We start from the raw sequence: 5,302 nt of genomic DNA, 5'->3' as shown, positions 1-5,302 counted from the left end.
AGTCGACTCGATAAATATCGTCGATTAGCTTTCTATAACTAATAAATCGAATGAGCTAATAAGGTCGCATGATTAATTGAGCTTTGTCACTGACTGTATGCCCCAGCATTGTTTGAAATGGTTTGTTGGCACTATAAAACTGACTGAAAAGGTTCAGCCCAGGCAGTCTTGAGTTCGAACTTTCATCAGTTCAAAAAATGCCCCGATGTTGCAGTAGGCAGGGGCAGTAATAATCAAGGTTGACAGGGGTATTCTGGGGTGTTAAAAAAGAACAAAAGTAATTAGTTTAAGTGAACTGACAAATGGGGTACTAAATTAGGATTAAACTAATGCCAATGGGGGGACAAGACACAAGAGTATGGGTTTAAAAGGAATACTAAAATAAGCCCATAATCCTGGATTAAAGAATAAACCAGACGTGGGGAACAAAGGGGGCTGGCATCAAGAGATGCTCAAGCATGGGTTTAACAGGGTAAGGGCAGGCTGCAAGTTGCAGCATGGGGGCAGCTTAGCTGCACTTGGTCACTTTGGCTTATAAATAGGCCATTCGAGAACTGAAAAAGGGCTGGACTTTTAGTCTTCAGAAAAAAAAAAAGAGAGAAAAGGCTGGAATTTTTAGTTTGAAAGCTGAAACTTTTAGTCTAAAAAGTTTTACTGAGTTTTAAAAAAAAAAAGCTGAATAACATAAGTTAGTTTTCAAATAGATTGTAACCAAACACTGCCTGAAAGTTGTATAAGAGTTCATATTGGTCAAGCTGCCTTGGCCAAGTTCTGTTGTTCGCATTGATTGATCTGTTTGTGGTTGTTGAACTGTTGGTGTTGCTGCATTGAATACTCTGTCACTGCTGCTTGTTTCATCACTCTTTCCTGGGATTGCTCATTTGGTGCTCGACTATTTGCTGGTTTTCCTTATTCTGGGAAATATTGTTGGTTGTCGTGGGCTGTGGAAAACACTTGGATTGTTGATTTGTTGCTGTGTTGTTGCTGTGTATCTGCTGTTGCTGTGTTTACTACATACTGCCCAGCTGATCATTCCTTTCTTCTTTGTCCTCTATACCAGGTACACAACCAATGCACTGTCAAAAATGTAATTGGGAAATTTGAGCATGAATACAAATGAAAGTCCTGAAGAATGTCTTTTATACATAGATTGTTACATTAAATATTCATGTAATGTGTAGTAGTTTGCATTCTTGTTTAGATACTGAAGGTAGCCTGTATGCCCAGTAGATGTCAATATGTGATGATTGAATGCTAGTTTGTATATGAAAGTTGATAGATAAAAGGGTCTCCAATGCAGTAGGTTGTATCTTAGGTTTTATATGGTTAGCATGTCCTTGAATACATAGAACTATCCATGTTAGTTAATTTCATGTCCTTTTGATAAACTGTCTCCTTACAATTGGCAAACCATTGCCTTAAAATAAACGGCGCAAGTCTGCACTCCTCAACCTCACGAAGGTCGAGCCCGAATCAAACGAACCCAGCAGGCTTTCATCAGAAAGGCATTGGCCCAGGTCCAGCCGATACTGTGTGGGCTGGGTTCGGGCCCACGATGCTCGATTAGCTGCCCATGGGCATGGCCATGTTTTCTTATTCTGCAAAGGCACTCAGAATTCCGTTATAATAACCTGCAAGCATGTAATTGAATAGGGTCATTTTTATTCTCAACTAGTAGAGACAAATGCGACAAGAAACGTAGTTGCTATAGGATCTCCTTTTAAAATAAAGACGAGATGAGCTTCGACAAACAAAAACGCACAAGATGCGGGGCCCTCGTTAAACGTATATTATCGAAGCATTTAGTTTCTAGGACGGGTCGTTTAGCAAATCTCACAACCCTCCTAAATTAACAATACGTTAGACTCTTTTAGGACGCGCCTTAGTAAATCTTACCTTCTTAAACTCGGGTGCACATTTATGTGACCCAAATCCAATTCTCAATGGAGTCGAAATGTGTTTCTAATCACGGGTACATTAATTGTGACGTGGTTCGAGATGCGTGTCCATGGCGTTGCAAATTCATTTTAAAATAAGAATGAGATGAGCCTCACCAAATAAAAATACAAATTGCGGGGCCCTCAGTAAATATCTGCTTTAAAAATTGTTTAGACTTCAGGATGAACCGTTTAGTAAAATTCCACGGTCCTACCCAAAATAAATACGCTAGTCGCTTTAGGCACGCCTCTAATAATTTAATTTCCTTAAACTCGGGTGCACATTGATGTGACCCAAATCCAAATCTCAACGGAGTCAAAGTGTGTCGACGACCACGGGTACATTGATTGTAACGTGGTTCGAGATACATTTTATAACGTTGTAATTCTTGATAAAAATAATAGTAAATGATAAAAGCGGTTGAAGGATAAAATTTGCACATAAGTTCATACTTGTATAAAATCAGATAATCAAGCCGAATATAACAATCGAGCGACCGTGCTAGAACCACGGAACTCGGGAATGCCTAACACCTTCTCCCGGGTTAACAGAATTCCTTATCCGGATTTCTGGTACGCAGACCATAATATAGAGTCATTCTTTTCCTCGATTCGGGATTAAAATTGGTGACTTGGGACACCCTAAATCTCCCAAGTGGCGACTCTGAAATAATTAAACCAATCCCGTTTCGATTGTCCTTTAATTGGAAAAAACTCCTGCGCCCTCGCGGGTGCGTAAAAGGAGGTGTGACAGCTCTGGCGACTCTGCTGGGGATCTAAAAAACCCAGAACCACTGGTTCAGGGTTAAGAATTCGAGCTTAGAGTAATTATTATTATTTGGCTTTATTTATTATCTGATTATTACATGTTTTGAGCCTAATGTGCTAAATGCTGCCTTTACCGCTTTGATATTATTTGAACTGTATATAAACTGTGCCGAAACCTTTCTCTTCTTGCCTCCGGGGATGTGCTCACTGGTTGAGACTCCCTATTCTGTTAGTGTCATACCCTAAATAAAAGAGGCTCGGAAAGTTTCTAAGCCGGCTGGCCTTTTGGTTCCCGGAAAGGAGCTCCTTCCTCAACTCGAGTTGTCCGCTCGGGTACACTGTCTAGAACATCGACCCAGGTTTTGAACATAGAATAACGTGACTTCATGCCGGATCCCTAGTAGGAACGCTTTATTTGCATCACGTTGCATTTGACTTAGGGGACTCAACACAGGGGTTGGGTCCGTCTAGGACTAGCAACCTGATATGAAAAGGCCATGCTGATGCATCCTATTGTTTTTCGTGCATTTATTTGTCTCATACCCGCACGCTGACCGGTGTTTGAATATTTGGAATATTGTGAAAAAAGGGAAATAACGGTTAGGAAAGTCGCTGTTCTGTCTTAGAAAAAAATAAATAATAATAATAATAAAAATATATCAATAGAAATATAGAGTTTGTCTTGTCATAAAAATCAAAAAAAAATCTTATTTTTAAAATTGTTTTTTTATAATAAAAAAGAAAGTCTTGTGTTGTCTTTACTTTTATTATTTGTTACAAATATATGTATATATATATATATATATATATATATATATATATATATATATATGAAAAATTCAAAAGTTTTGCTTTATTTCAAAATGTATATATCTTTATTTATGGCAAAAGTATTTATCTTGTTAAAGGTCTAGAAAAGTCCTTTCGGGCTCCCAGTCATTAAAAAAAAAAAAAAAAAAAAAAAAAAAAATATTTTTCCGTTATTGACTTCTTTAGAAAGTTTTTATATATATATGAAAATTCAAAATTCACAAAAATCGCATATATTTTTTAGCAGGATAAGTGTCGTTTGTTAAAATCTTATTAATAAATGTGCAGAATGAGCACGATTCCGAATGAACCCTTTTCAATCATGAATAAAATTCCCCTCCAATTGCGGCTCTGGTGGAATGATTTGGGCAAAGAGGGGCATGACGAAATCAAGAAGTATCTGAAAGGCCTCACGAGTTTGTTGGATATCAGGCCACGAGGAGATATCATAAGGGCACTAGTCCCCCACTGGGATCCTGCGCACAATGTCTTCCGCTTCTCAGATTTCGAACTTACCCCAACTTTAGAAGAAATAGCAGGGTATATCGGCAGCACTGAGACTCCTTTGAGGCACAAATATCTGATTGCTCCAAGAGCTGTAGCAGTACACCGGTTCCTGGACTCCTTAAAGATAGTCAGAACAGTTCATAACCCTGACTTGGCAAAAGGTTTTTGCAGCATGAGTTTCATATATCAAAGATATGGTCACATAGGAGGATTCGACAAGCCAGAAAACCAGTTGTGCAGCAAAGGTAATCGCCAGAAGTGGGAAGAACATAGACGAATTGCTTTCATGATAACTTTCTTAGGACTACTAGTATTCCCAAGAAAAGATGGGAATATTGACATAAAGATAGCAGGGGTCGTCAGTACGTTGCTCACACAGAGTGATAGTACGTTGGCGCCCATGATAGTATCTGATATATTCCGAGCACTCACTTCTTGCAAAGCCGGAGGAAGCTTTTTCGAGGGTTGCAATTTGTTGTTGCAAATGTGGATGATCGAACACCTATGTCACCGAGCCCAGTTTCTGAGCCATGGATCCGCTGGAAAGACCTGCATAGAGGAATTCTATACCAGAGTTGATGAAACCGACCTACCAGAAGGAGTTGTAGCATGGACCTCATATTTCCAAACCCTCAACGCCAGTCAAATACAGTGGGCGCTAGGATGGTTACCGATCGACGAAGTCATATACATGCCAGCAGCCAGGCCCCATTTTCTTTTAATGGGACTTAAGAGCATTCAACCATACGCGCCGCATCGGGTTTTAAGGCAACTTGGGAGGTATCAGATAGTGCCGAAAGACGAGGATCTGAGCATCCAGGTAATCGAGATCAGTCCCGACGGCCAGTTTCCTGAAGCAAGGGTTCGTCAAATTTGGAGCCAATGTCAATACTTAGAAGCAAATACTTGTGTATTGAATCGAGCAAAAGGGGAAGTTTCGCCCGGGTATCAGGCCTGGTACAAAGGGGAGACATCATCTGGAAGACCGACCAAAAGACCTCACCTGCAAGAATTTGCCAAATCTTCACAAGAACAGTGGGGCTGGTTGGCCAAAGAGCAGGAATATCTTGTCAAAGCAGGCAAACTGAAGCAACAAGTTCAGGATATGAAGTTTGAGTGCCAATTACAGTCTGCTGCCCACAAGGGAGAAAAGAACAAGTTAATCAGAGAAGGCGAGATCCTCAAAACTCAGATCCGGAGAATGAAAAAAGAGGCTAATAGCCAGCTAGGAAGCCGGGCAGATAAAAGATTGATAGCAGGGTTAAAAGATCAGGTTGCGG

The sequence above is a fragment of the Nicotiana tabacum genome, chromosome 5 (genome assembly GCF_000715075.1).
Source record: "Nicotiana tabacum cultivar K326 chromosome 5, ASM71507v2, whole genome shotgun sequence".
Lineage (NCBI taxonomy): Eukaryota > Viridiplantae > Streptophyta > Magnoliopsida > Solanales > Solanaceae > Nicotiana > Nicotiana tabacum.
The sequence above is the reverse complement of the archived record's forward strand: the minus strand, read 5'-3'. Positions refer to the sequence as shown.